We start from the raw sequence: 21881 nt of genomic DNA on the forward strand, positions 1-21881 counted from the left end.
GCGTCTCTAAAAATCTTAACCGGATCCTGAGTGTACATTATTTCCTAATCTTAGGGGAAGATTAGGCAAAAGCAGGCTTCAGCTTGTGTATGGAATTTTTTTCTCTACAGCAGTTTTTCTACCCTTGGTAAGAAAGAAAGAAACTGCTTTTCAACCCTACCGGTAGTAACCTTAAAACAAGCCAAACAGGCATCTTGTTAACATCCACTTGTTTATCTACTTTGTATATTTTGGCTCCTAATATGGCGTAAGTCAAATGATGGCTTGCTGCTGGAGGAAGAACCCACCTGGGAAAAAACCGCTCTTGTTTCCCTTATCTTGAAGTGTGATCAAGAATTCATTCCGGTTCTTGCAGCAATCCCGTGAACCTCCCAGCCAGGACCCATCTTCATTGTGTGTGAGAGTTAAACACATTCACATCGCCCAGGACTTTTTCATCTTGCAAAACTGAAGCTCTACCCATTAAACAATTCACATTTCCTCTCCCCTCAGTTCCTGGTAACCCCCGTTATACTTTCTGTTTCTCTGACGTTGGCTACTCTAGATCGTGTGTGTGTGTGTGTGTGTGTGTGTGTGTGTGTGTGTGTGCAGTTCTGAGTGTGGCACCCGCTAGGGTCATAGCTTCCGTATGCAGCCCTATCACATGAGGGGGAAGGATGAATGGGTGAATGCTCACCGCTGGCCCTGAGAAAGCCCCCGAGGGAAACCTGGGACACACATGCTGCAGGGTTAATGGCCAGCTCCCATCCCTTGTCCCTCACTTGGCAAACCGCTCCTAGCACTGCTTCCCGCGGGACCCAGGGCTGTTTACAAGGTGTCTTTCCAGAAGCAAGGCCAGCCTGTCTGGTTCCTGCTCTCAGACCCGCTCCTGAAATCTCCTTTCTATAGAGGAGGGGCCCTTTATGGACCGTCTCTGCAGGCCCCGACCTGGTTAGTGTGAGGATACATGGAGTTGTCACCTTCCAGAAGGCAACTCGGAGTTACTTCTGTACAAAAGGGATTGAGCACCAACACCAGGTAAAGAGGTCACCTGGCCTGTTTCTGCAGGCACTGAGAGAGAGCTGTTTCCAGGAAGCTGTCAGCGCTTCAAGGATACACGCCGTTTTCTTGCAGAGGGACAGCCGGTAGGGAATGTCCTTTCCCCCAGCAGGACTAAGGCTCGGTGACACTAGGATGGCACTAGCAACGATGACAGCTACCAGTGATTGCTCATTTACTCTGGTTCTGTGCCAACTGCTTCACACGGATTATCTTTTCTAATCAGAGAGGCCAAGTAGCTTACTTAGGGAACACAGCTGGTAAGCAGCCTAGGTTCACCACCTCCTCGGTTGACGACAACTGCATCGGTTCACGACAATTGCCTCGATTCATGACAATTGCCTTGATTCATGACCGCTAAAGACCGCCTCGGTTCACGACAGCTGCTTTGGTTCACGACCACTGACCACTGCCTTGGTTGATGATAGCTGCCTCTCACGACAGCTTGTGTGGTGCTGTTTCTGTCAGAGTATTTGTCCTTTTTAAATTCTCATCAGACTTCTGAAGGGCCTGAGGATTTGTTTTCCTGGCTTTGAACTCCTCACACACTGTGTCCCGGATCCAAACCCTGGATCCTTGACCTACTCAGGCACCATGCCGTGCTGAGAAAGCCCAGACAGCCTTTGGCCCTACATGTGGCAAACAGGCGTTGTTGCAGGTTCTGGCTGCAGGATTGTTCTAGCCGGGGTCAATGGGTATCACAGACCCCTGTGAGAGTGGCAACTTCAGGGTCCACACAACAGCCGGACATGGTCTGCCGCACAGCTCAGACTCTGGCCCGAATCCTCTCACAGCGTGGCTTTAGGAAAGTCCTTGGCCAGGAGGGTGATGCCAGCCATCTTGCTTCTGAAATATCTACCTGGGATGGAGTGAAAGTAGCACCCCCAGAAAAGGCTTATGAGAAGCCGCTAGAGAAGAAGGAAGGAAGGAGAGGACGAGGAGGAGAATACAGAAGGAAGGAGAGGAGGAGGAAAGCATGGAGACTCAGGAGTGACTGTCCTTTCTCTCCACCCTCTTACCCAAGAGGAGGACTGGAGCCTAAGCTAACTGCTACTGGGCTTTATATGGTGGCATTTCTGAGGAGTGAGGGAGACAGGAAAGAAAATAAAGATAAATTCTATGGAAGGAAATGTCATCCCGCTGAATTCTTATATTGACTTAGGAGCCAGAAGTCTCTCATGTCCAGTGAAGCAGGTTACCAACTTTTCTTCATAATATTGCAGAATCCTCAGCTCCTTGAAACCTCTCTCAACCAGTACTTTGTTGTTGCCATGTCAACTGTTCGTACATGAAAATTATTATTTTTTTCTAGTATCCGCATTACTTACAGGGAAATGTTTATGGAAAATCCTCAGTGCTAACCGGTAAACATTTATAGAAGAATCCGAGTTACTAACCGGTAAAGAGGGCCGGTCGGTGTGACTTCCACTGCTCAGGATTTAGGGGGCCCTGAGGGGTGACCAAGGACGAGGTCACAGCGGGTGCTTTGTTCCAGAGGAGGCCCAGGAGGAGGGCCCGGAAACCAGGCATGTGCCCTGAGTGGGAATCGAACCGTGACCTCTGGGTTCGTAGTTCGACATTTAACCACTGAGCCATGCCAGCTGGGCCCTCGCTGATCTTTATCACCCAGCGCGGCAGTTCAGCACGGCAGGGGAACGTTTTATGAAAAGTCTATTTGGGATACTTCCAGCCAAAGTTGTTATGAGTCCATCCGACATGGAAATAAAAGGTGAGTGCAGGCAGCATTACAGAATAGCTACTAAGTGCTCACAACCACCTTATGGGTTGTGCACGATTAGATTATAAGTGAGGAAATTTAATTTATAAATGAGGAAACTGAGACACAGTTTAAAGGGAAGAAATAAGACTAGGAGCCTTTCAGTGGATAGAGCGTCAGCCTGTGGACTGAAAGGTCCCGGGTTCGATTCCGGTCAAGGGCATGTACCTTGGTTGCGGGCACATCCCCAGTGGGGGGTGTGCAAGAGGCAGCTGATCCATGATTCTCTCTCATCGATGTTTCTAACTCTCTATCCCTCTCTCTTCCTCTCTGTGAAAAATCAATAAAATATATTAAAAAAAAAAAAAAAGACTCTAGGAGCCTTGGAACCTGAGGGTTCCACTGTGTGTGTGTGTGTGTGTGTGTGTGTGTGTGTGTGTATGTGTTTTCTTTTTTTTTTTTTAATATATATATATATATATATATATATATATATATATATATATTTTAATTGACTTTTTACAGAGAGGAAGGGAGAGGGATAGAGAGCTAGAAACATCGATGACAGAGAAACATTGACTAGCTACCTCCTGCACACCCCCCACCGTCCTGTTTGCATGGTCTGGGGCCTCAGTGTCCCGCTCCATAAAAAGAGAGTGAGTGAGACGATCTTCCTTTAATCTTTGAATCTTTCTCGGCACTAACATCCTAGGAGCCTGTGCCTGACTCTGGGTGACCAAAGAGCCTCTCAGAAAGTATTTGTTCATCTGTAGAATGGGGGGAACCACCACCACCAGGGCTGTTGTGCCAGCATTTCTGTGAGGAGGGAATTATGCTGAGATGCTGTGTGCGTCTCTGAGGTCTCCTCAAGGTCTCCGAGCCGCTAGGGAATGGTGGGAACCTAGAATAAGCAGGAAATCAGGTTCCCCCAACTCCCTTGGTTGGGGGTGGACAGAAGCAACAACAAAGAATATGGGGCATTTTGACTGGATGGGATCTTGAGATGATCGTGTTAACTGCTTTCCCTTTGATGGAAGAGAAAGCTGACACTAGCAAGGGTAGTGCTTTCTTTTCTTTTCTTTTTTTAAAATATATTTTAATGATGTTTTACAGAGAGGAAGGGAGAGCAAGAGCGAGAAACATTGATGAGAGAGAAACATCAACCAGCCGCCCCCTGCACACCCCCTACTGGGGATGCACCCACAACCAATGCACATGCCCTTGACTGGAATTGAACCTGGGACCCTCCATTCGCAGACCGACGCTCTATCCACTGAGCCAAACCGGGTTCGGTGGATAGTGCTTTCTCTGAGGACACCTGAAGAGCCGGGAAAAGCAGAGCTGGAGCCCTGGGTGCTGATTCTGAGTCAGTTCCTCCCTCAGCATCAAGGTGCTCAGTGAGGAGAAGGGAGTGGTGAGCCATTCCCTGGGCCCCCTTCTCTGTCTGGGCGTGATTCCTGTCCAGCCACATTTCCAGGAATGAATGAATAGCCACAATTGCAGCTCCAGAGGAGTGCTGCTGTTTTCACAGGGATTGGCCACATAGGAGAGCCAACAATTCATGTTGATGGGCACTTCAGAAAAGTCCCGGACACAGGAGAAAGGCCAAGGCAAGGTAGCGTATTACCCATGTCCTTGCCTCACCCCATCCCTCTCTCACACGACCTATTACAAAGAACCGAAAGTCAGGCAGACTTCCCGGAGCACAATCGGTGATCTCTCACACCCCCATGAGACTTGCAACCAGGGCCACAATGGGCAGCAGCAGCGCATCCTGTCCCAGGCTAACCCCTGAACCTGCCCCCAAGGCCCCCCAGAGCCCTTTTCTCGGACTCCAGTGAGCTGACAGCACCCCGTTGTGGCTCACTTCTTTCCCATAACCTTTCTAGAGAGCACAGCAGCCCACCCATCCTTTCTCCTGTGGCTTCTTCTATCCCAGCCCTTCCGGGTTTCACTGTCCCCAATTTTAATAGGCCTGCTCTCAAAAGGAAAAAAAAAGTGCTGTCCTTCAGTTTACACGTGTGTGCCGTGCCAGCTCAGCCAGATTCAGTGACCCTGAGAGGGGGCCGTGAAGGATGGAGAAAAGACAGACACGAGAAGAAAGCTGGGGCTGGGTGGGACACTGCCCTCGCTGATGGAGAGCCAGCGACAGCGCCACGGACTACAAGCCGGGTCTTTATTGTATAGCCGCTGCCACGAGGCAAAGTGAGGGCGTGCTCAAGGTGTTTACAGCGTTCTCGTGTGTTTCATTCCCCCTCAACTACGTGCGCCCGAACTCTATCGAGCCCACATCACTCAGGCACGTGGGGCCACGAGTTCAGACCATGGGTTCAAGCTTACAATTACTGCTGCTGTCAATTACACAGCTATCATTGTGCGGGGAGGGCTCTGCCCTCCGAGCTGGGACGTGCCCGTGGCCATGAAGGGACTGTTCCCTCTCGTCAGTCCGCGGCTTGAACCTGTCCAAACTGATTCACAGGGGGAATAAGTTTTCTTCATAATTTTGCTCAAAATCCTCAATATCATGTACCCCAAAGACTATCTTTGGTAGGCACATAATTTAGATCTCAATAGATCCAGTCAAGGGCATGTATCATGGTTGTGGGCACATCCCCAGTAGGGGGTGTACAAGAGGCAGCTGATCGATGATTCTCTCTCATCGATGTTTCTAACTCTCTATCCCTCTCTCTTCCTCTCTGTAAAAAAATCAATAAAATATATTTTTTAAAAAATGCAAATGTTGGGCACCGGCCCACATCCTTCCGGGTCAGCGCAGTGGGGGCGGGGCCGGGCAGGCGGAGGTGGGGGAGGGACTTCTCTACAACAGGTGATAACCCTCCTCAGGCAAAGCTCTGGAGAGGATCACTTTATTGTTTTTAAAAGTTTCAACATAAAATAATTATATTAATACAGGTTTTAGAACAAACAGCCAGTTTTCTTGTTTGTATACATTTTACCCTAACGATATCTTACTCAAGGTCTGAATTAAAAAATTAAACCCAGAGAGGGGCACTGAAGCATTCTCAACCATCCCTGTCACTGAAACATTATGGCCACAATTTAAAAAAAATCTTTTTATTGACTTCAGAGAGGAGGAAAGAGGAAGAGAGTGATAGAAACATCAATGATGAGTGAGAATCGTTGATTGGCAGCCTGCTTCCTGCACGCCCCACACTGGGATGGAGTCTGCAACTTGGGCATGTGCCCTGACCAGGAATCAGACTCCGATCTCCTGGTTCATAGCTTGACGCTCAACCACTGAGCAATACCAGCCGGGCTATTTTCTTATTTTAATACTTTTTTTTTTTTTTAAGAACAGTTTTAGGTCCAGAGAAAAATGAAGGAAGGTACAGAGATTTCCATATCCACTTTGCCCCCCTTGACATGCATAGCCTTCCCCATTGTCAACATCCCCCACCAGAGTCGTACATTGATGAACCTATATTGACATCATAATCACTCAAAGTCCATAGTTTACATCATGATCCACTCTTGGTTGTATAGTCTGTGGGTTAGGAATTTATTTTTTAATCATAATATTTTGTGAGGGTGAAGGATATACTCCCATAATTTAAAAGAAATATAATTGTCTCATTACAGATTTAAACACTGTTATAAGAATCCTATATAATAAAAGGCTAATACACAAATCAACTAAAGGGCAGAACGATGGGTTGCTATGACGTGCACTGACCACCAGAGGGCAGACGCTCAATGCAGGAGCTGTCCACTGGTGGTCAGTGCCCTCCCACAGCCGGAGCACCACTCTGCCCAGAGCTGGGCTCAGACAAAAGAGCCGAATGTAGCTCACAAGCCTCGGTTTGCTGACCACTGCTTTAGACAAAGGAAGAGTGTGGCTGGTTTCTCTGCACTTTAGTGAGCTCTGGGGATTGGGTTTCTTACGTGTGTGGTGAAGATTGGCAGTGCTCAGTACTAGTTCAGAAATGTAGCACCATTTTAAAAAAAGAACACAGTGGATTGCTTATCCACCCACGGGTTCGATTCCAGTCAAGGGCACATACCTCGGTTACAAGTTCTGGCCCTGGTTGGGGTGCGTGTCAGGGGCAATCCATCGATGTATCTCTCTCATATTGATTTTCTTTCTGTCTCGCTCCCTCCCTCCCACCCTCTCTAGAAATGCAAATGTTGGGCACCCGCCCAGATATATAATAATGTATTAAAAATCAATGGAAAAATGCCCTGAGGTGAAGATTTTTTTAAAAAAGTAAAGAAATAAAATAAAAATAAAAATAAGAACACGGCATCGACAAGGTAAGGGAACCGTGGGCCCAGGCCAAAAAAAGCTCGTGACACCGGTCTGTCCTCTCTTCCTGCCCTCCTTACCCCAGTGAGAACAGAGAGGAGTCAGCTGAGGATTCTCGGGAAAGACTGGATGGCTGCTCTGGGGAGCAGGTTGGAGAAGGCAGGCGCCAGTGGGGACAAGGGCTGTTATCCAGACGCCACGGACCCAGAGCTACTCAAAGCCCCGCTGCTGCAGCTGCCACCCCTGGACCTGGGCTGGGTCTGCCCGCCCGGGGGAGCTCCCCTACAGCTCTTCTGCGGCGTCAGGTGCCCCCCTTCCGAGCTGGCCCACGGAACTCCCGTGGAGCCTGAGTGGGAGATCCACCTGGGGAAGGGGCTGTGGAAGCCAGGCTTGGGTGAGGGCTCAGGGGGTACCATGCAGGGAGGGAGGTGGGGCTTGGGACCCCTGCCAGGTTCGCCTGTCCGCAGGACACCCCTGGATGTCCCTGTCTCCTGCACACACTGGCACAGGCCTTCGTTTGAGAGTCAGCTCGTGGGGAAGTCGGCGCGAGACCTGTGCTCTGAGGGCTGAGCCCGTAACCTTGGAAGCAGACGTTCTGTGTGTGTGTGTGTGGGGGGGGGGCATGGGAAGCATCAGCTCTGTCCTTGTCACGTTATAGCCATGACACGGCACCCACGAACCCCTCACTTCCCATTTCATCACCCCAACACAGGGGCCCCTCTGTCTCTCGTGCATTTTTAGCTCTGGATCCCGCACTGACCAGGGACCACCTGTCACCCATCTCCCCTACCTGACTTTTCCCTTCTACCCCCAGACCACTTTTCCCTTCTACCCCCAGATTCCGGAGCCCACATCCGCACACACCCCTAAGCTCTCCTGGGTCCTCCCCTCTCTCACTATATGCCGCCCTCTCCCATGCTCCCACTTCTCACACGTACGCGTCTCCGGAGCCCATGGGCGAAGGGGGCAGCTGGCCGCGAGAGTCCCTCTGGCTGGGGAGGACAGCAAACGAGTCAAGAGATCTATCACCAGCTCAAGAGAGACCCCTGGAGACCCTCAGCAGGAGAGGATCCAAGAGGGAGACAGGATTGGGGACCTCCGACCTCAGGGGGAAGTGCCCTCTACCAAGGGCAGGGGGTCAGCTGAGAACCCTGGGTACAAGGGGCCCAGTGCCCGTTGAGCACATGCCAAACACAAGGACACCTCCCCTTGCCGAGAAGGCGGAAGAAGCCCAACAGGAAGAGCTGGCCGAGGCCAGGAGGAAGCTGGATGCCCGCACTGTGTCCCTGCAGGAGCTAAGACGCACACGTTGGACCTGGCAGCAGCCCTGGGACAGCAGCCCTGGGACAGCCACTTCTGAGGGCTGCCACTCGCCGGAGGATGCGCCTCAAGGCCATGCCGCGCCCCAGCCCTGCCTCTTGAGGGTGCCATGGGGCCTGGGTGTCCTTCCCCCCCCCCCCCCCCCCCCCCCCCCAGCGCTCTTCATCCACAGGGAACTACGGGCCCCACAGCGGTGCTTCTGTCCTGTCTGACAGCGCCTTCTCCTCTGCCCGGAGCCTGTGTCCGCTTTCCCTGTAGCTCAGTCTGGGGCGGGAGCCTGCCTCCGTCGTCGGGGCGGAGGGACTGCGTGTTCTGCTAACACAGAGGCGCTGGAGAAAGCACGCAGCTGTGAAACCCCATCAACCCCAACCAGAAGAAAGAGGAGCAGCGGGAACATGGGCAGAAGCGAGCGAAGGGACCAGGTGTCTGAGACGGTGGCCACAGGCTCACAGCCAGGCCGCCGGGATCCTGGTGTCTGAGGAGACAGACGTGCGGGCAGCTCTGGCTGGGACTCACCCAGCGGCCAGGCAGAAAGCCCGGAGGGGAGGAGGGCCTTGCTGGCCTCCTGTCCATTCCCCAGCCTCCCGTCGGAGACCTGGGTGGACAATGCACACGGCAGACACAGGCGGTACCACCAAGGTCTCACCCAAACGCGGGAGGCCCTAACGCCGGGGTCACACAAGGACAAGCCAACGCAAAAAGCCCCTGAAGCAGGAGAACGGGGAGCGGCGGGGGCAGCTTCGGGGCTCGGTGACCCGCAGGGAGGCCGGGCAGCTCAGGGTGGCAGAACTGCCGAGGAATCGGGAAGCCCTGGTAGCAAGGAGCAGGGGCAAGAGGCCCTGGGAAACCAGGCTCAGCTGGAGACACGTGTGGAGCCGCTGAAGCATCTGCTGAAGTAGCAGCAGGTGGAGAGAGACCAGTACGCAGGCACCCCGAGAGGAGAGAAGGCCATCTGACAACAGAAGATGCAGCCAATGTCAGAGCAGATGTGCAAGTGGAGGGACGACACACACGGAGCACAGCAGACGCCGGGCGCAGGAGCTGGACAATAGCCCAGCTGGACGGAAGAACCAGATTGCTGTCCTTCCTCCCTCCCCCCAGGAGCCCCCAGCAGGGCCCTCGGAAGTGGGACAGCGGCTACCAGCCAGAGCACAACAGCTACGACAGGCCGTCCAGGCGGCCGCGGGCAGGCTGCAGAGCCACCCTACTTACAGAGGCAAAGCAAGGGAAGGTGGGGCTGAAGAAGCTGGGGCGCCATCATTCAGCTGTCCGCAGAGACAGGTGCAATGGGAGCATAGCGCAGACCGCCCGCGACCAGCATCAGAGGGCAGTGCTGTAGGAGCGCCACCTGGAGGGGGAGGAGTGCATTAGCGGCTGGCGAGGGACGAGGGGGAAACGAAGGGGAAGTTCGTGCAGCTGCAGGAGCTGGTGAAACGCCTGAGCTGGAGGCGAGCCTCATGGATTGTGTGACAAGATCCTGCCGGATGCCCAGAACCTACTGGGGAGCACTGGGGGGCCGCCTACAGCCCCCCTACGCAGCTGGCGCTGCTCATAGCCTGGTGATCCCTGCGAGGCGAGCCTCGCTGCCAGGATGGACCTGGGCACTGGGAGCTCCGTCAGGCAGCTGCCCTGTGAGATGCAGAGCCCCCAGGAGTACCCGGGCTTGAACGTGGGAATCTAATAACCTGACACTCTCCTGGAGAAGCAGGGCCGCGGTTCTGCCCCACCCAGTCCCTGCCACCCTGGCCCCAGCACCCTGTCCTGTTGTTATTATAACATGAGAATAAACTTATGTATTGATAACATAGGACAGAGGAAGGAGGTGAGGACAGAGGTTGATTCGACCCTATTTGTTTTGTTTTAATTAGGACTAAATGGATTAAAAAAACACATAGCCGAGACCAGTTTGGCTCAGTGGATAGAGCGTCGGCCTGCAGACTGAAGGGTCCCGGGTTCAATTCCGGTCAAGGGCATGTACCTTGGTTGTGGGCACATCCCCAGTAGAGGGTGGTGCAAGAGGCAGCTGATCAATGATTCTCTCTCATCGATGTTTCTGGCTCTCTATCCCTCTCCCTTCCTCTCTGTAAAAGATCAATAAAATATATTTAAAAAAAAAATACAAGGAGGCATCTGTTCCAGCCCCCCCCCCCCCCCCCCCCCCCCGGAGAACAGGAGAGGATCCGGAAGATGCGAAGCACAGAACCAAGGGCGCATCCCCCCCTGTGCACGGCCCAAGCCCACCCGCCATCAGAGGTGTTTCTAGGGCGAGGAGGGTATTCAGCCTGAAGGATGAGCCGGTCAGGGGCCAGATCGTAAACACAAAGTGAGAGATCTGTGGAGCTGATGCGGTGAGAAGAGTCCACCCAAGGATGTCCCCATGGCCCCGGCGGCGACCCAACGGACACAGTCCCCGCGACACAGACTCCCTTCTGCCCTGGACGGGGAAGGCGCACATTCCACAGGCTGCGGGCACCGGAAGGCTGGAAGTGGCACCGCCCCAACCGGCACCCAGAAGGTCAAAGACAGAGCCACGAATGCCAGCACCTCTGAGGTGTCAGGGTCAGCACCCGTGTTTCAGGCAGCCGTACCCCACACCCAGGGGTCCCCTGCCTCTGGGAGAAGCCTCAGAGCCCCGGACCTGGAACCAGCAGAGAGGTGTGGGGACAGGTTCTGGGCAAGGGGAACATGAACGCGGGATGAGGCTTTGTCTCAGGGTCTCCATCCACTGAGAAAAGGAAAGGACAGAAGAGTCACAGTCCAAACCACGCCATGTCAGGCTGTGAGCAGGGCCCCAGACGCCTAGCAATCAGAGCCTCTTGGGGAGGGGGAACGATGAACTGAGGGGGTCTCCAGGCACCCCAGCTTCCCCTGATGGGAGTGGAGGATGCTTTTCATCGCCATCCTGGAATTGTCCTCCCCACCCACCCAGTAGTTGCATCTCCAGGAGCAAATGCTTGCATGCCTGGAACAAGCTGGCAGTCCCCTGCAGGGGGCATCCCTGCTCACCCTCAGTGCGGATCCCTAGCACTACTGGTTTCTCCTAGCAGCCACGTGCGGTAGACTCCCTGTGCTCAGTTTGGAGGTGTATGTTGAGGGGATCCCAGGACTTGGGGCGCAGGGCCTGGAAGGGTCCCCTTCAGTCTGCCTGAGGCTGACGGGGCCCCCCCACCCATCCTTTCTGGGCCTTTTCGTTGGACCTGCTCAGAGGTCCCCTTCCTTAAGCTGTTCATACTTCCTCAGTACGTTTACAGAAGAACGCTAAGAAATAAATACAGTAAGACATCCAGAAGCTTCTCTTCGCAAGAAGTGTACCTCCACCCGAAGACACAGATACACCAGACTGTGTCCTGCTCCCTCGCCACCTTGAACTTGGTACAGCTGTGTGAAGGGGGGTGTGCAATGAGGTGACAAGGGAGGGCACAACTGAACGTCCCCCATCAGTTGGGCGGGTGAGAATCCGGTAGCTTCTTATTTCACACGGTTTGGAGGAGGGAGTTCGGGCGCTGGCCCTGCAGGCTCAGGGGCAGAAGAAACAGAACCGGCTGGTGAGGGCCAGGGGCCAGCTGCCCCCAACGGCCCTCCCTTCTCCTGGGGGCAGAGTCCATCTACAGCAAGTCTCCTCCTCCGTCCTCCACACAGAAGGGACGGAAACACCAGCTCTTCCACTCGGTTCAAGGGGGTCGAGGTGGGGAGGACACAGGGAAGTGGCTGTGAAGTTCCTCCTCAAGCCCCCCCCCCCCCCGCCTCCGTTCCACACACACGTGCCTCTTACTTGGCAGCCTGTTTAAGGCTCCAAAATTGTCTTCCTCACCCAACCCCAGGGAAGGCTCGGACCCCCAGTGTGAGTGGCTCCGGGGTGACTCTGGTGGAGTGACCGGTGGCAGCTAGGCGAACCCCCACTCTGGAGTGGGGCTGGAGGAGGGTGAGGAGGGACCCTTTACTCCTCCCTGTCTCCCCACCAGAGGGTGAAGACAATGGAGAGCAGATGGGGTCTTGTTAGCAAAACTACAGGGAGGGGCACCTGGCATTTCAGCTTTAAACAAGGAATCTCAGCGTAACCACAAGAAATCCAGGGTGCTTTCCAGCCCCCACAGTGGGGACTTAGTTCAAAGTGAGGGACGCAACATTAGACCTCTGCCCGGGGCACATCTCCCACCACCGTCACCCCCAGAATGGGTTGGGGAACGTGAATAATGTCCATTGCCACGTGGACACAGTGCTGGGTGAGCACTGAGTGGGATGTGGGTCTTGCCGCGGTGGGTCCTGGGCTGACCGGCACAGGTCCTAGAATCAGGTCAAGTGCGTTGCACGAATCTGCCATGTTTTGTGGCTTAACACTGAACTTGACAGTGAGGTCTCCCCACTGAGTAGGTACCTTAAGGAAGGTACATGCAGACACGTCCCACTGGCTGGCTCCATGGCGTTACTGCAGGTCAAAGTGTCAGCCATCCATCTAGTGTTCCCCTTGGGGCCACGCATGGGGAAATGAGGCAGAGAGTGAGGAAGGTTCTGGGTGGCCAAGGTACCTGATGAGGGGCAGGGACACTGGAGTGCAGGTTTGCATCCTGGCGAACCTGTGTGGATCCTCTCTTTGGGCATAAAGACAGTGCCTGCAGGGAAATTTCCCGATGGAGTACCCCTCTCTGGTAAACGTTTTGTGCCCTCCTCACGCTGTTCCTTTGGCACGGTGCAGAATCGTGTCCTTTGGGCATACAGTTGGCCTCCAGGGTGAGGAGTGCAGTGCTGTGATCTTCCTGTACTGATCTGTGCAGGGCCTAGAAACAGGACAGGACAGGAACATTTACCTGTTAGGTCTCCAGTGTAACTTTGAACTTGACAATGAGGTCTCCCGGTAAGTGCATACCTTGAGAAAGATGGAGACTCTCACATGTCAAAGGGCCGCCAGACATTACTGGTCCATGTCTCACCACGATTTTCTAAAACAGAAGAGTTTTTAAGTGTCCCACCTGGCATTTTAATAAACGATGCTTTGCAGACATTGATAAAACCAGAGAAACAAAACCAGCAGATAACGTGGGAGAAATTTTCAATGTCATGTTTTACTTCTTAGAAGATCACAAGATCATGAAAATGAAGCCACACGAAATATACTTTTTGAATCTAGTTCTTCCATTTGGTATGACATTTGGAAATCCATCTTGCTATGGCATGTGCCAATAATTTGTTCCTTTATACAGTGGTGCCTCACACAACGAACTTAATTCGTTCCAGGAGCAAGTTTGTTATGCGAAAAGTTTGTTATGTGAAACGCGTTTTCCCATAACAATACATGTTAAAAAAAATAATTCGTTCTGTAGCATAAAATATGCTAAGAAGACATAAAAAAAGATAAATTTTTTGTTATTATTTTTATTTAGATACATCATGATATAAAAAAAATATTGAGTTTAACTTAAAAGGACGACTGCCGTGATACGTGCGTGATTTAATTCGTAATGAAGAACGATTGCCGCGATACGTGCTTAAGTTAAGCGCAGTGACTAACGACTGCCTGCAGTGCCTGCGCGGAAGGATGCAATACATCGGCAGCGATCGTGGAAGCTCGGGCGAAGCAGTCGTGGAAGCTCGGGCGACTTCGTTGTATGAATCATGAAATGAAGTTCGTTGTGTGCAGCGTTCGCTGTGCGAGGCGTTCTTTATGCGAGGCACCACTGTATTCCTAACGAATTTTCTATTGAATGAATATACAATTCATTCTATATATATATATATATATATATATATATATATATATATATATATACACACACACACACACACACACACACACACACGCACACACACCTGAGTTATAAACTCTTTGGAGATATTATGAATAAATCTTTGAATATTCATATACATGTAAGTAGATTTCTTACATGTATATGTTCATTTCTTTGGTAAGTAAGTAACTAGTAGTAGAATTTCTGGATGAAATTCAGAAATTCCCAACAGAGCAGTTATTTTATTTACCAACTTATCTCAAGTAATTAGATATAATCCTGGCCCAAGTAGAACCGCAATGAACGTTTGTTGAATAAATAAATGAAGCCAATTTCTTTGCCAAGCAATTAACTGAATTTTTATTAGGTACCAAACATTGCCCTAACTATAATATTTCCTTTAATTTTTCTAACAATCCTAAATATTAACTATAATTAACCTTATTTTACTAATGAGGTTCTGAGAAATTAAGAACTTGTTGAAGATTACAGAGCATGTTAATGATAGAACTGGATTCCAGTCTTTTAATTTCAAGCTTTTATCTCTGTTGTACCTGGTTCTAAGTAATATTGGGCGCATTGGCTAACCACTGGATGGAATTAACAGTGACAGGATTAAAAGCCAGATAGCATTGAGAACCATTGTAAATAGCTCTTCGCACCTAGTTTTATAATCTAACTGGAGGCCTGTTGCATGAAGAGATTCCTCTGGCACCTGCTGCCTTCGTCTTCACTGCAGACTCTGGAGTTTGCAGTCTTTGTCTTCGCTGTGGCCAGAGTGCTGCTCCTGTAGATTCCTTCATGCCTCCCCCTTCCTCTTGTAGCAGGCAGCCTGCCCTGCCCAGCCACTTGGCTCCTGGAGCAGCTGGCGGCTGCCAGCTTTCTCCTTCTAATTTGCATATTCCCTCCTGATTGGCTGGTAGGCATAGCAAAGTGATGGTTAATTTGCATGTTTCTCTTTTATTAGTGTAGATCTTTTGTCAAATTGCCATGGCCAGTACTCAGGCAAGAATATTGAACTTTTGCAGGAAATGTTATTTTTATGATATGTATAATTTGGAAAATGTAGCCTTTTCTTCTTTTTAAAAAAATCCTTGCCTTCGCTTTTTTTTTTTTTTAATCCATTGATCTTTAGAGAGAGAGTGTGGGAGGGAGGGAAGAGGGGGAGAGAGAGACATTGATGGGAGAGAGACACATCGACTGGTTGCCTTCTGCACAAGCCCTGAAGTGGGTGGGGATTGAACCTGCAACTGATGTACCTGCCCTGAACCAGAAATCTAACCTGGGCTCCTCTAGTCCAGTGTTTTTCAACCTTTTTTGGGCAAAGGCACACTTGTTTCATGAAAAAAATCACGAGGCACACCACCATTAGAAAATGTTAAAAAATTTAACTCTGTGCCTATATTGACTATATATAAAGTAATTCTCTTGAATAGGAATCAAATAAACACAAAGAAAGTATTTTATAATTACTTTATTATGAAATATTAAGTAAACAAAATAGTGAAAAATTATAAAATTCTTGTCTTGTCTGCACCTACGGCACACCAGGCAACATCTCGCGGCACACTAGTGTGCCGCGAAACAGCGGTTGAAAAACGCTGCTCTAGTCTGCAGACCAATGCTCTAACCACTGAGCAAAGCAGCCAGGGAGAACTGTAGCCTTTTGATCAGAGAAACAGGCTGACAATCAGTCTGAACACCTGGGATTTCCATGTTGGTTTTGTCACATTTATTAGAATAACATATTTGAAGAATGGTTTAAAGCAAAATTATTGGTGCAGAAAAATTGATGTGTATGCAGATATTCACATAATTTGTCCCAATTGTGCTTTTTTAAATCAAGAAACAAATATGAACAGATTAGCCCCAGATGTGGTTTGTTCATTCTCTTTAGTTCTAAATTTGGTGGCTAGACTTTCAGAGTGAACAAAGGAAATATATTGTTCTAAAGCAAGAGATTTTCTTACAGCGTATTCATACAAATCCTAAATAAGCTAATCAACACTAAAGGATATTTTTTTCCAAAGTTCACCTCCTAGTGACCTTACTTTAGAGGTTGTTAAAAAAAAAAAAAAAAAAAAAAAAAAAAAAAAAGGACTAGTGAGTGTAGAATAGAAGGCTAAGCAATGCTGCAGGAAATGGTCAATTCTCCCTCATTTCAGGGCCCGGTATAGAAAACTAAGTTCATAATTATCCAGGTGTTTGAATACTCTGAACACATAACTTCAACTGAAACCTTGGCAAATGTGATTCATTTCATGTTCTTTAAAAGAGATCATAAACCATATTTTGTTTCTGTATTAGAAGCATGCCTGTTTCTGAAAGTGTTTTTGGTGCATACTAGTAAGGCCACGGTGTTTTTCTTTATTTATTTTAAATAAAATTTTTAATGGGTCTCAAAATTCTGTGACAAATTTTTTGATCATGTGGTTTCCATTAAAAAGTACTGATTTTAAAAACCAATAACTTAAAAACTGCCACACACACACACACACACACACACAAGAACCAAATGGCCCACAAAACATGCTCCTTTCCTTCTGAAGGTTTTACGATGCATTGTAATCACTAACCAGACTTTTACTATTAAATTTAAATGGCCAACTGAGACAAACAGCTCTGAGACCGTTCCTCCACCACTAAGACTGGAGTGGCAGGTGCTGGGAATAACAGTCATTTAGCCTTCTGAGCTTTCTGGGCAGACTTGGTGACTTTGGCCAGCCCCAGCTGCCTTCTTGCCCCCTGCTTTGATCACACTCACAGCAACTGTCCATCTCATGTCAGGAACAGCAAAGTGGCTCAGAGGAGGGTAGTCAGAGAAGCTCTCAACACCCATGGGCTCGCCAGGTCACAGTGTTTTTAAAGCAGTTTCAGAAGAAGACAATCCATTGAAAGTAGGGGGGAAAAAAGAAAAGAAAAGAAAAAGACTACCAGACATCCCACAGAATTGTAGGCACCAAAACAGCTTCCCTACTACTCTAAGGTGACCAGAGGTCCCGCTTTTGACCAAAAGCGGGACGTCTGGTCACCTTATTAACTACTCCTATGTAGTGAACACCTGTAAAGACCTGGGGAAAACCACCCTATAAATGAAAAGAAACGTGTCACATTTACTTAAGTAGTAGTGGCTTAAACTGGGGAAGATTCAAGTTTAAAGACTATTTTGTTCAACCTCACTGTAATGGAATAAAGGAAATGTACCAATTAAGGATAAACTTTAATCTCTGACTATTAAGGATATAGTTGTGTTCATTTTATTGTGCTATCTGATAAAAGTCAAATTTGAATTTGTAAAAAAAAAAAAAAATCACAAGAAAATTTTGACCTCAATGCTGGAATGTTTTGGAAATCTGTTGTACACACATATAAGATACTATAAAACTATAGAGCTGATCACGTAGTAAATGAGGCAAAGGGATCGGAGGCTTATTCATGTAATAAAATCCAAAATGAATACTAATGTGAGTTAAGAAGCAGAGTACTTCCTTTACTTTTTGATTGTATGACAGATGGACTCATGAGTTAGATTTTTAGGCATGTTTGTAATAAAATGATGGGTGAAATGATTGAAGAATGTTTTATTGACATTACTGAAACAAAACAACATTTGGATCTGATCTCGCTTATGAAATTATTATAATTTGGAAAAAGGTGATATTGATCTAAAAATGCTAGTGATGCCGAAACCGGTTTGGCTCAGTGGTAGAGCGTCCGTCTGTGGACTGAAAGGTCCCGGGTTCGATTCCGGTCAGGGGCATGTATGTTGGTTGCGGGCACATCCCCAGTAGGGGGTGTGCAAGAGGCAGCTGGTCGATGTTTCTCATCGACGTTTCTAGCTCTCTATCTCTCTCCCTTCCTCTCTGTAAAAAATCAATAAAATATATTTAAAAAATGCTAGTGATAAGGAACAATGGTGGCAGGTGGTCACAGGTTGCAAAGTCCATTATCCCCACCTAAAAAGCAATTATGTCACAAGTTTTATCCAGGTACAGACTGAGTCTCTAAAACATTCAATCGGAAGGTCCCAATACTTATGCTTTCCCCTTTCTTTTTATTTGTCGGTATTTCTCCCCAGAAACAGGGAGAAAACATAAAAAATTAGTACAAAAGGTGATGGTTTTGAGCCTCCCATCGCCCTGATAAATTGTAAAAATAAGTCTCACTAAAATGTGCTATTAGAAAGTCAAGAATAAAACTATGGATGAAGCCTTGCTTCCACATTCATTAGAAAGTGAAACCTTTTCTTATTTTACCCGTTTACATAGGTAGCTAGGTCAACGTGGACTAATCAATTGCTATTTCATTTCATGTGTTTCAATCTGTTACCGTCATGATTTATTCTGCTGCTCCAACTTGCCCAGCGAGATCTCCTTCGAAGGGCATGCGCATCCTTTGGCCAAGTCCCCTCAGTGTGAGCACGCTCACTGCCAGGCAGATGCTCCCCGTTCACCGCGCACATTCCCTGAAACAGCCCTACACGGTGCCCCTTCTCCGTGGGGATCCTGGCTCCCGCGGCTGGAAACGTGTTTGAAACCACTCTCTGCACGCAGAGCAGGGACACCTAAGCTGGCTGCGCAGTCCGGGCCCAGAAAGGCAGCTTTCTACTTACCGTTTCCTCAGCCACCAGGGGGTCGAGAAGCCTGGGCCGTTCCTAGGCGGGCACGATGGGCAGCCTCAAACCGGGCTCTGCTTCTCACTCTGGAAGCGGCGGCGGCACAAATCCTGGCCCAGGATGCGGGCGTTTCCCCGCACCCACTGGGGCCCCAGTTAGCGCTGGCGCGAGTCGGGCGCCCTCTGCTGGCTCGTGGTGGCAGCGAACGGAGCTCTGTGCCTACAGTTTAGCGGTCACTGCGCGTCCCCTCGCGGTCCCACGCGGTCCTCTCGCGGATCACAGAAATTCTCAAGGCTCCATCACTCCTGTGGTGGGTGTGTGTGTGTGCGCGCGCGCGTGAGAGACTGTGTGTGTATATGTGTGTATGTGTGAGTATGTGTGTGTTTGTGTGTGTGTGTATGCGTGTGTGTCTTTGTGCGTGAGAGACTTATGTGTTTCTGTGTGAGAGTGTTTGTGTGTGTGTGTGAGAGAGAATATGTTTGTGTGTGTGTATGTGTGGGAATCTGTGTGTGTGTGAATCTGTTTGTGTGTGAATGTGTGTGTGTATGTGTATGTGTGAGTGTGTATGTGAGTGTGTGTGTGTGTGTGTGTGTGTGTGTGTGCGCGCGCGCGTGCGTGCATGTGTGTACAAGGTGCCAGGACCTGGTGGCAGGGACTAGGTGGGGCAGCTGCCCTGCCAGGATCTCCATTCCCCTTGTAGCTGGAGCCAAGTTCTTCCATTAGCTCTGGGGTCTGTGGCATTTGGATACTCACCTTCTGCACACCCACCCTGTTTCAGAGGGGACCCATCCACTTATCCCATCTACAGCACCGCTGTCCTCAATTAGAGACACAAGTACACCTGGGACCTGCTTCAAACAACCATAGACCCATGAGCTCAGAAAGTGCTCTAGTTAGCTCATATTCACAGCCATCCTGTTTGCCTCTTTGTACCATAAGGATCGAGTTGAAAATTGGAGTATTAACCATACTCAATGCACAAGGAAACAGGAGAACAAGAGAACAACTTAAAAAAAATAAACTGAAAAGTAAAAAGGTATTTTTAAAAACAGATTTTCATTGATTTCAGAGAGGAAGGGAGAGGGAAAGAGAGAGAGAGAGAAACATCAATGATGAGAGAGAATTATTGACTGGCTGCCTCCTGCACACCCACTGTTAGGGATCAGTTCCCAAACCTGAGGAGAATGGAAGGGTGACCTCCTGGTTCATAGATCGAGGCTCAATTAGTAAGCAACACTGGCCAGGCTGTTCCTGTGTTGGCCTGCACAGCAAAGAACACTATTTTTTTTTTTTTTTGGGGGGGGGGAGTTACTTGAGATTAGGTTTCTTCAAGGTGAATGCTTCCAAACTGTTATGGGATGAATTGTGTCCACTGCAACATCCCCACTTTCCTGCCCTCACCCCTGCTACATCGAAATTGGGTGCATTTGGAGGCAGGAACTTTAAAAAGGTCTTAAGTTAAAAAGAGATTAGGGTGGTACCTAATCCAAAATAATCAAGGAGCTTATAAAAAGAGGAAATTGGGACAACCCACAGAAAAGGACAGAAGACCATGGAAAGACACAGGGGGAAGTTGCTCATCTATAAGCAAGGAGAAGCTGCAAAAGAAACCAGGCTTAACCACAAACATTTTGTGGCTGGTCTAGAGCTCTGAGAAAACTAAGGTCTGTTGCCTGTGATATCAGCTGTGGCTCTGCCATGTGGCAGCTCTAGCAGACTCAAACCTAAACCTACAGGCCTTCACCAAATGAGCAAACTTAACTACTTGAGGGGATTTCAACATTAAGGGTTGAAATTAAGATCACACTTTTGATTTATTAGCTTCTGCAGCTACCACAATATATTTCTTTAGTATTTCAAATTTTCACCACACTAGGAAAATATCTTGGCAATTGCTCAGGTACCTCCTGACTTTTCTATAACCAAGTTTTGATTTTGCCAATGTTGACTGAATGGATTTCAGATTTCAGGGACAACACGTCCCCTTTGTGGCCTTGGGCTGGATGTGTGCTGCTGCCTGTGTCACAGATATTAGTTGGGAGCCTAACCGCACTCTCTCATTCCATAGACTCTGAGGGGCTTTCCCGCCATGAGGGCAGAACTCAGTGGCCACACACAATGCATACTCAACATGCTGGAGTTTTCTAGTCTTTTGATTTTTTTTTAAAAACGTATTTTGATTGATTTTAGAGAGGAAGGGAGAGGGAGAGAGAGGTAGAAACATCAACGAAGAGAGAACTGTATTGATTCACTGCCTCTTGCACACCCCTCCTGGGGATCAAGGACACACCTAGGCGTGTGCTCTTGACCCAACTTGGACTTGGGATCCTTTAGTCTGCAGGCTGATGCTCTAGGCACTGAGCCAAACTGGCTAGGGAGAATTTTCTGGACTTTTACACCCAACGTTTTGATGCCCCTGGGCATACACAGTGTACCAAGCTGATAGTGAGGAAACACGCAGAGCTGTTGACACGAGTGGGGAGGCGGGGAGCGTCTAGAGACAAAGCACAGAGGTGGCAGTTTCTCTGAGATCAACACACACAGAGCTCATGGTCTCTGCGCGCTGCCAGGCAGAGGGAAGGCTCTGAAGTTAGCAGCTAAAAAGTTGCAGGGTCCAGAAAAGGCCTGAGAACTCAATAGGTGCCTAATCCCATCAAGCTACTTCCACTTCCTGGGTGTGGTTCTCCGCCAGCGCCCCCACCCGCAAGGCACTCTGGGAATCCTATAAGAAAGGCAGCGCGCTGCCACCTGCTCATTGCATCTCCAGCTGCTGAGGTGTTCGGGCGCCTTGCCGAGACCATGGAAGGGGTGAGGAGAAGGAGGCCTGGCCAGGAGCATTCAGGTGCCTCTTCCAGGGAGTCTGAGAGCATTTCTTCCAAGGAAAGCCAGTCCCTTGGAGAAAAAGGAGACAATTGGCATCGTTCTGAGAGGCTGATGCAGGTCACAGGGATGGGAAAAGGCTCCCACAGCAAACGAGGTAGGCATCTAACTGCTACTACTACTTCTTCTTCCTCCTCCTCCTCCTCCTCTTCCTCTTCCTTCTCCTCCTCCTCCTCCTCCTCTTCCTCCTCCTCCTCCTCCTCCTCCTTCTCCTCCTTACTCTCCTTCTCCTCCTCACTCCTCTGCCTCCTCCTCCTCCTCCTCTCCCTATTCTCCTCACTCCTCCTCCTTCCCCTCTCCTCCTTCTCCTCCTCTCTTCCTCTT

General features: G+C 49.4%; 1 long non-coding RNA gene across 1 annotated transcript; it reads right to left on the minus strand.

The window, feature by feature from the left end:
• Window positions 1-12885: 12885 nt before the first annotated feature.
• LOC123652116 lies at window positions 12886-18808 on the minus strand. The gene is made up of 3 exons (XR_006741220.1): window positions 18675-18808; window positions 13204-13276; window positions 12886-13114 (listed from the first exon to the last, which is right to left on the minus strand). It is a non-coding gene; the product is annotated as an uncharacterized LOC123652116 (long non-coding RNA).
• Window positions 18809-21881: the final 3073 nt, after the last annotated feature.

This window comes from Pipistrellus kuhlii, unplaced genomic scaffold (genome assembly GCF_014108245.1).
Source record: "Pipistrellus kuhlii isolate mPipKuh1 unplaced genomic scaffold, mPipKuh1.p scaffold_m20_p_12, whole genome shotgun sequence".
NCBI lineage: Eukaryota > Metazoa > Chordata > Mammalia > Chiroptera > Vespertilionidae > Pipistrellus > Pipistrellus kuhlii.